The sequence below is a fragment of the Urocitellus parryii genome, unplaced genomic scaffold, assembly GCF_045843805.1.
Source record: "Urocitellus parryii isolate mUroPar1 unplaced genomic scaffold, mUroPar1.hap1 Scaffold_37, whole genome shotgun sequence".
Taxonomy (NCBI): Eukaryota; Metazoa; Chordata; class Mammalia; order Rodentia; family Sciuridae; genus Urocitellus; species Urocitellus parryii.
In genome coordinates this window covers 7,096,824-7,106,178 of record NW_027553327.1, presented here as the reverse complement: position 1 = coordinate 7,106,178, position 9,355 = coordinate 7,096,824, and the positions used below count along the sequence as shown (strand labels likewise).

Sequence of the window (9,355 nt, the reverse complement as noted above, 5' to 3'; positions counted from 1 at the left end):
CCCAGTCCAAGTACTCTGGCCGCCACCACATCCCCAACCCCAGTAATGGGGAGCTGCATTCTCAGTATCACGGCTACTATGTGAAACTGAACGTCCCCCAGCACCCTCCAGAACACATGGAGGACGATGATGAAGCGTGCCATCTTCCTCAGCACTGGTGCACAATCCATCGCCTAACAAGTGGAGTCCCCCCAAACCTGTGACAAAACCAGTTGCCAAAGAAAGCAAAGCTGAGCCAAAAGCTAAGAAGTCTGAACTTGCTATACCAAAGAATCCAGCAAGCAACAATTCGTGCCCTTTGGAAAAAGAAGCCAATTCAGTAAGTCTCACCACAAGTGTTTTCTTTTCCTTCCTCCCCTTTGGTTCGTTCGGGGAGCCACAGAGGGTGGTGGGCATCTCCATAACTGCCTGGGCTCACAGAGGTCCTAGGGTCACAGGGTTATTTAGAGTTTAACACCTTGGTAGCTTGAGCTAGCCAGAGCTCTCCAGGCAGGTGTTCTGGGGGCACATTCCATTGCTACCTTAGACATTAACTCAGGCAGGAGAGACCTGACCAACCTAGGACCACCTCACATTCTAGCAAGCCTCTGTCCGCTCTTCTTGGTGATCTTCATGGTGGCTTCTGCTCTTACTGCTATAAAGGAAACATGTCTTTCCCTCCCAGAGCTCTAAGAGGGAGTTCTGAACCCTCCCTTGACCCTCCCACTGTGGTCAGCCTCTTTACACAAAAAGAACATCTCTTCTAGCATTGTGAATTCTTCTCATAAAGGTTTAGCTTGGAGTTTACTTAATGAGCCTGGCTTTGCAGCGAGAACATTTTTCTTCCCCAAAAGAGAAATTTTTTAGTAGTTGAAGAAGATGACTTTGGTCTTCTAATTTCAGAATGTAAATGCTCTGGCAATTTCAGTTTTCTGGTAGATCCTAGTTATTATCAATGAATCTTGAACATTTGTTATTTGGCCAGAATGTTCTGTGTTAATGAAAAATGCCTATGTGCTTCATCATGTCTGATTTATTTGTTGGATAATATGTGGAATTAATATGTCATCAAATTCTGTAGAATTCCTATTAACCTGAAGCTAAGTAATTACTGATTTAAAATAATGACCTGGTGACCTGTTCACATGCCTTTGACACTGAGGCAGTGGGTGTTAAATGTAGCTAGGGAATAAGCCACAACTCACCTGATATGTACTAGTTATGTCAGAGACATGGGCATACTGATGTAGACTAGTGTCTTGGCCAACAAGGTTATAACATTGGTTTCTCAGTTTTGGCTGCTCCATTTACTCATAGGATTAAACTAACACAATTCATCTTTTGAATTAATTTATACTTGAAATTTATCACATCTCTTTTGCTAATGTCTATAAAACACTAGCTCTCTTTGTCCCCAGGCTTTCAACTTTTAAATTAGCTAAATGTAAATTAATCGGATTAGCTGGATTACCCAAGAGTCAACCTCTGTGGAGCTAAATGATTTTTAGAATAGGCTGATATTATGAGATTCTGGCTGTTCAGCAAGCATTCATTTTTAAAATATTTAACATCGATTTGTCAGTATCCTGATATTAACTTAATATTATCACTGCTGAATTTGTTAAATGTAATAATGATTTCTCTTATGTGTATCCATGAGATAGAAAAAGGAGATAGACTGTCTATTTCTAGATAAACCAGTATTATCTGATTTATAAGGGGGAAATTCAAACAGGCCTTCAAGCTTATATTTTTATATATCTAGTAGTATGTTTGGTGGACTTCCATAACTCTACAGGGGAAACATATGCTCCAGTGTCCTGCTCATTAGGCTGTGCTTTTTTTTAAAAAAAGGCCCTGTTGACTTTCCTAGTTTTAACCTGCAAGCATCTTCTGTGAAGCAGTACTGTAGATGTGTTTGGTGACTTCACAGCCTCCTGATTTAGAGAAAGCATCTGTTCTGCTTATATGAGGAATCATGGTTCTTGGATTTGGCCAGGCATCTTCCACCTGCAGGGGTCAGTCTTGAGGGTTCCTGTTCACAACCCAGGGAGAGAGAGGGCCCAGCAGCTCTGCAGCCTCCCAGGCTTTAGGCTGCCCCTATGTGTGAAGGTGACAGGGTCACTCGGCACCTTTGTGTGAAAATGTTGTCTTCCTCATGATGACAGAAAGCTGCCTTTTATAGTCCTGACAACCTCCTCCAGGATTTAGGAAGTGACACCATCATTTGAATGTTTTAGTCAGCTTTGCTCACTCTGACCAAAAGACCTGATAAGAACAATTAGAAGAGGATAAGTTTATTTGAGGTTTATAGTTTCAGAGGTCTCAGTCTGTAAATGGCTGACTCCATAGCTGTGGGCCCAAGATGAGGCAGAACATCATGGCAAAAGAGTTTAGAGGAGGAAAGCGTCTCAGGACATGGCACCAGGAAGCAAAGAGAGCTCCATTCACTAGGGACAAAATATCAATCAACCCCAAAGCACATTCCCAGTGACCCACCTCCTCCAGCCACTTCTCACCTGCCTACAAGTACCACCCATATAAGTTAATCCAGGTTAGAGCTTTCATAACCCAATCATTTCACCTCTAAACTTTCTTACATTGTCCCACATGTGAGGTTTTGAAGGACACCTCATATCTAAACCATGATGATGGCCAACCTGAATCTGAGATTTTATAGTCAACCAGCTTACCTGATTGAGGTAATACTGACTAGTAGCTAAGAGCACAGATTTGAAACATCTGGGCAAGTTTACTAACTATTCTGCCTTAGTTTCCTCATACGTTCATTCCTATCTCAACATTAAAGAATTAAAGTGTTAGAGATAACACAAAGTTCTTAGTACCGTGCTGAGCACATGCTCAGAAAGCATTGCCTATTATTATGTTTCATTTCCAGTGTACTAGTTGAAGCGTAAATAGTTCCTACATATTCTAACAGATTTGATCCATCTTCAGGATCACCCTGGATATTGATCTCCTAGAAATACAGAAAACCTTCTAGGACAGAGACTAACACTTAGAGGAAATTAACAACTTGATCATGAAGTAGAAGAAGGGAGGCTCAGAAGCCTTAGGAAACTTGTGATGGATGTGGGCATGGTTACCTGTAGGCTCATGTCCAGGAGTGTGCATCCTACGTGATGTGGATATTCATAGAGGGTTTTAGAACATGGAAACTCTGGTAAGAGCCAGAACAACTGTCTGAGCCTTATTACAAGGCAACAAGTGAAGAGTCCTCCAATCAAGAATCTCCACCTATCCTGAAAGCTGACTGCACTTTTTTTCTCAGCCATTACTATGGTCAGCTTCCAAGTTTGTTTTGAGATTTACCTGATCTTTCTTTTGAATTTATGCAAAACTTAAAGCATCCCTGCGGGTTAAGTTTGAATCTCACAAAAAAATGTAAATTCATATAATTGAATTTTCCTATTAATACTAAATTAAACTTTTCTCTTTGCATATGATTTTAGTTAGGGAAGTTTTTACATTTGATATAAATAAACTCTATTTCCAGCAGAAAATTTCTCACAATTTTAAATGTGAATGATTATCTCTTAATGAAAAGAAAATTTCCATTCATTCCTTAAGGTACAATTTCTTTCCATATTTTGACCCCCACTTTTGCTTGTTTAACGGTCTTCTAATATGGACTTCAGTTTGCCCATTGCTGTAGTTTCCATTACACCTGTCCCAATCAGTCTTGAAAAGCAAGACTTTTTTTTTCCATTTTGCTATTTTAAGCTACAACTGGCCCGCACAATCATATTTATGGGACTTCACCTTAAAGCTTTTCACCCCATGGCCTGCCTGGGTATCTGAAGAACACCGAGGTCATGGCTTGATATCTAAAATAGTGTCCCAGATTTTCATTTTTCACCTGGTGTTGGTTTGAACCTCTCATAACTGGATTGCTCTCATCTTCACTGAGTCATCTTTAAAAATAGTTTTATAAATGGAGCTACACTGATAGAATAAATATGTATGTGTGTGTTAGAATATTTCCAGGATAAATATATATGTGTTCAGAAAAATGCATATTTATTTATTTTTTATTCTGGATAAGGCATTTATCCAGGCATTTATTCATTATTCAAGGAATCCAGATTATCAGTATAATGAGATGTGAGCCAAAACTTGAAGATGAGAACTAAATTCACCCAAAGACATTATCCAAACCCAGAATACCAACCAATTCATAAGAGACTGGTAAATTCACAGAACTTTGGAAGGATTTATAGGAAGAACATTAAAGATTCAGGGTATCATAACTTTGGGGGGGAGGGGTGCTGAGGATCAAATCTGGGCCTCATGCATGCTAGACAAGTGCTCTACTAATGATGCACATCCACAGCCCCACATCCACAGCCCCTACCATAAGCTTTTAAAGTTGGCTTTACTAAAGTTACCTTCTTGGTTGATTCCCCTTTTCCTGGGTCCCCTTAGGATACTGACTCTGCATTTTATATTGTCCAGATCCAGTTCAGATCCACTTTCCCTCATCTTTCATATCACTAAGTTATCTTTGAGAATTACAAATTAAATGCATTGACCCAAAAGAGTTGAAATAATACCACTCATGAACCAAATCAAGTCAAAGTATATAGCAGTAATGGCATTTCCTTAATTTCTGTACTCAGTTATGAATGTTGAAAGATCATCATGATTATATTCAGAGTTGTAGGCATTTCCTAAATTATTTCTGCATTTCTCAGCCCTGAAAAATTGTGCGAAATGTTGTGCAGGTTAGTACTCTCCTATGAATGTGGAATATAACTCTTCCAAAAGAGAAGTTGGTCCTTCGCAAGATTTGGTGCTTATTTGATACTATGGAAATTACAGGACATAGATGAAAATGTGATATTAAAGAATTTGATGGGAAATTGCTTTTAAACTAAGGCCCAGGGCTTTAACAAGGATGTAGAGAAAAGAGCCTAGAGCTGCAAGTGGACAGGATAAGGTTTAGGTCTACCTGTGTAATTTGTTCAAAGGGGCTGATGAACTTTGGGCAAGACATCTACCCTCTTGAAGCTCTGTAAAATGGAACTAATAATCTCATATGAAGAATAAACAACAAATAATCTACTTAGAAATGTTTAGCCCTCTGCCTGGCATTATGAAAACCTATTTTCCTCCCATTACTTGGGGCTTAAGAACCGGGGGTCTTCTTTTCCTTGATACTCCCTCTCTCAAGGGCACCTTGTTTTATTCCCCCTCCCGTTTTACTCATTACTCAGGTGTCCTTTGATCAGTACCTGAATCTGTTTTGAAGATGCTGGGTCTCATTAAATACGGGTTGCCCCAGTGAATTGGGCGCCTCCACAGCTCATGAACTGCATACAGTGGAGAACAAGATGAGGCCCCCATAAAGCTCAGGGTCCAGGTGAGAACATGCAGTGCAACAACAGATGACAATAAATGTGACAACAGAACAGGGAAAGAACAGAGCCCCCTGACCTCTACCAGGGAGATGTGTCCCAGGTCAGGAGGAGACCTCCTTCAGGAAGTGACATATGACCCAAGCCCAAGGCCCAGAGAGAGAGGGCTCCACAGTGGCAGTTCCAGCCTTCCTTACGCTGCCACTAGAAGGACATTTGAGGCCTCAACAACATTGTTTCAGTCTTGTCTTGTTTGATATCCAAATAGAGTATCAATATTTCCTTATCTGTAAAATAAGAACAGTAAAGTTCCCTGTCTTACCTACCTCTTAAGACCAGTTTGGAACACTTCAATGCTATTTAGGAATTATATGCTCTTTTAATAGTAAACACCAAGATTGTGTCTTTCTAATGAAGGTAGCCTCTCCAAGGGCCAGTCCTGAGCACATAGGCCCTGAGAGGCCTATTTGTTTGAAGTTAACAAAGTCTGAGAGCCTCAGAGTATCTGGTACTCCAGTCATCAAAACAGGATTCTGCATTCTGTTAAATATAACTTTATTTCTGTAATGGTGAAGTTGTGATTAGAGGAGCAAAAAGTTAGACCTAGAGGAATAACTTCTGAAAGTATTACATTTCCCACTTAAACATTTTTACATACTAAAGAAGGTAGGATCCCAAAAGGGGACCAAGAAAAAGTAGGAATTAAAGAATCTCATTTTGAATTTTTCCTGATTTTTTTTCTTGGTGGCTTCATTGTCCTCAAATTTTTACTCTAATTTTCTACCTTCCTTGAGGACACACTCTTCCTCATCTGAATGGATCTAACCACAACCACTAATGCCCACCAGCCTGCAGCCCCCATGTGGCATACTGTCTCAATCTAGAGTGGGGTGCACTATCTTGAGGTGAATAGAGCAGGTTATTATCAAAAACATTTTTAACCTAATTCAAGACTGGATTCCATTTTTAAAATATATATATATATTTTCTTGGTTGTCAATGGACTTTAATTTATTTATTTATATGTGGTGCTGAGAATCAAACCCAGTGCCTCACACATGCTAAGCAAGTGCTCTACCACTGAGCCACAACCTCAGCCCATTTTTTAATGGTTCATATTAGCTATACCTAGATTAGAGTTCACTTTGACATAATTATAAATGCATGTTATATAATTTTCTCCAAGTCAGTCCCTAGTACTTCCCTCCCTTTCCTCCCTCCTCCTCTATTGATCTATCTGCTGTTTACTATTTTTTTATTTTAGTAAGACTGGGTTCATTTTTAAGTGAAAGTTCAACAACATCTCCATCTAAACATAACCCTTGCTATTTTTATTTCACACCTTTAGGAGCTGCATTCCTCATTCATGCCTTAGTTTCTGCAGCCATGTTTGTTTTCTTATAATTTTGGTAGTTGGTTTTGGCAATATGTTATCGATATTAACATGGAAACATCATGCTTGTTTTGTTCTGTTTCACTAGCAGGGCCCTAATTCAGTCATGATTGTCCTTGTCATGCTGTTGAATATCGGGTTGGCCATTCTTTTTGTTCACTTTCTAACTTGATTGGAATTAGGAAAGGTAAGAATAGCCTTAATTTCTCTACCAAATTACAGTAAATAACATTCTATTTTCATATTCAAATTCGCACTTTTTTTTAAACAATGACATATTGTCCTTCACTTTATTTTGGCTGTGCCTGAATGTGATTCAACATAGTTACTTAATGCTGTAACTGTTTTGACCCTTCAGTGAAGTCATGACAACTAGTGGTGTTAGCCCACAGTCCTCTGCCGTGGTGTCGTCAGCCCTTTAAATGGCACACCCCAGTCAGACTCAGACACAGGCAAGGAGGCTTGGAATTAGGATGGGATCGCGAGAGAGAGATGACACTTGGAAAAATTCAGCCAGAGGACCTGTTCAGTTCCCCCTGGGAATGCTTTGTGGCTTTGGGGTCCTCTGGGAGCTGAAGCACACAGCCATGTTGGAGAACAAAACTTAATAATAATTATTTTTTAAAATCTGCTGAAGCAGCCCCATCCAGCGAAGTTCTTGGCATTGGCTACTCCATCTGTCCTAGTAGAGTGTGACTAAACTGGAAATGTATGGAGCTGCATATTTTTTTTTGATGGAAGTCAACAGCTGCCTTACTATTTTACCATCTGACGTTTTTAGTAGGAAGCTGGGGAAACGACTGCCCGAGGAATGCGGTCGGAGGATTGTGTTGCTGTGGACGAGGTTACAACATTCACTCCTATCTCATTAGAAGAAATAGGTAGCAGCATCACTCACCAGTCTTATGCTGTGACCTGCTGCTTTAACATCTCCTGGAATGTTCCGGGAGAGAACGTTTCGTTTGCTTGCACAACTCTGCTCATTTTTGCTGTTTATTTAAATACGATGTACAGTCACATACCACCTGCGGTCCTGGCTGGACGAAACGCACATGTTGCATCTCAAGGAAAAAAAACAACAAAAACGCTAGTGGAAGATGTGTTTATTTTGATAGCAATACATCATTTTTTATGTCGTTTATTCTTAAGCCTATAAAAGTTTATTTATCTTTAAAACTTAACAATCTGAAGGCATTATACCTTCCAAAGAAATAATTTAAATATTTTTAACGTGACCTAGATGAATTATTTATGCACTTAGGAGGTGCTAAATTTTAAAAGCTGAAAGACAACAGAATTCTAAAGTATAGTCAAAATGTTGCATGGATTGCAGTAATCAGTGTTTAAAGGATTCCGTTTCATTGCTGACGTACTTTACAACCAAATAAAATCTTGTCAGTGGCTATGTTAATTCCCATGAAAGTTAAGCAAGATGCTATTAATAACTACTCTTCTCTTTTTATTTTCTTTCCAACTTAAATTTTTGTTGAATACATTCAGGTAGAGCATAAAACCTTGTTAAAAATCACTGCTTCTCAATCTTCTGCCTTTGTGTTTTTCAAAAGTCTTTTTGTAACTTCATTTCAAATTTTAAAGACTTAGATATTTTTATTTTAAATATTTGTCCTTTGTTATTCAGACATACTCTGATTTTTTTTTTGCTGTTTTATAATTTATTCTTTATTACTCAGAAGCATGCTTAGAGAATCTGCATAGTCTTTATAAAAAAGTAATTATTAAAAAAGAAATCAGGGAAGGAAAGGTATGTTAAATCTCTTGAAAACATTACTCTGTGGAGGGGGAGCACTTCCTAAAGACGTTCATGATTTGCCTGGTTTAATCGGATTATTTTTACATTACTAGCTACCTTCTCAGTGCAGAAGAGACAGTTCACGTAGTTCCCATGGTAGCACAGGTGTGGGCTGCATGCTTTGTCACCTGCAGGGTAGTAACCCAGTGGTGTTTTTTGCAGAAGTACAATATGTTGAGAATCCTGGGTGTGACCAATATGGAATAAAGAAGGCGGGAGAAAGAGAGCAAATGAAAAATTACAACTTGCATATTTATTTTTTACATTTTTGCTTTGACTTTTTCGATTTAGGAAGTACGTTTTTACCCAAGAACAAACGTTTAAGTTCCTGTGTCGGTCTCAGCACTCTCACTGCTCCTCCTAACCCTTTAGCTCCTTATGCTGGGGAAAGCTGATTTTTTTTAAGATATTTAATCTTATTAAGTGTTTATTTAAAATGTGTAATGCTTTGGAGAAAATGGGTAACAGATAACTAAAGGATATGTTTATAAAGTGAGCATGTTTGTTCCATTTATAAATATATGTATGATTTATAAGCTTTTTTAAAACAAAGCTCAAATTGTTGGTATTTTTCTAAAATGTGCCCAGCTGTATTTTACATGAAGGCTCTTTCTAATGGGTTGTTATACTGTACTCTACATTTTGGACAGCACATGAAGTCTGCCAATGTACTTAATAAAACATGACTTTGTTTATTTAAAGTTTCTTGCTGTGAAAAAGAACTCCCTATCCCTGAGTTCCTTTATTTATAATCCTTGAAACCAAAATGTATAATGTACAGTTTTCACAACTGTA

At 38.6% G+C, this 9,355-nt stretch overlaps 1 long non-coding RNA gene across 3 annotated transcripts; it reads left to right on the top strand.

The window, feature by feature from the left end:
- Positions 1-267: 267 nt before the first annotated feature.
- Positions 268-8,776, top strand: LOC144252137 (uncharacterized). Of its 3 annotated transcripts, none has more exons than XR_013342919.1 (3): positions 268-319; positions 6,842-6,937; positions 8,723-8,776. It is a non-coding gene; the product is annotated as an uncharacterized LOC144252137 (long non-coding RNA). The 3 variants fall into 3 exon arrangements; XR_013342918.1 differs by lacking the exon at positions 8,723-8,776 and adding an exon at positions 7,109-7,243; XR_013342917.1 differs by lacking the exon at positions 8,723-8,776 and adding an exon at positions 7,076-7,243.
- Positions 8,777-9,355: the final 579 nt, after the last annotated feature.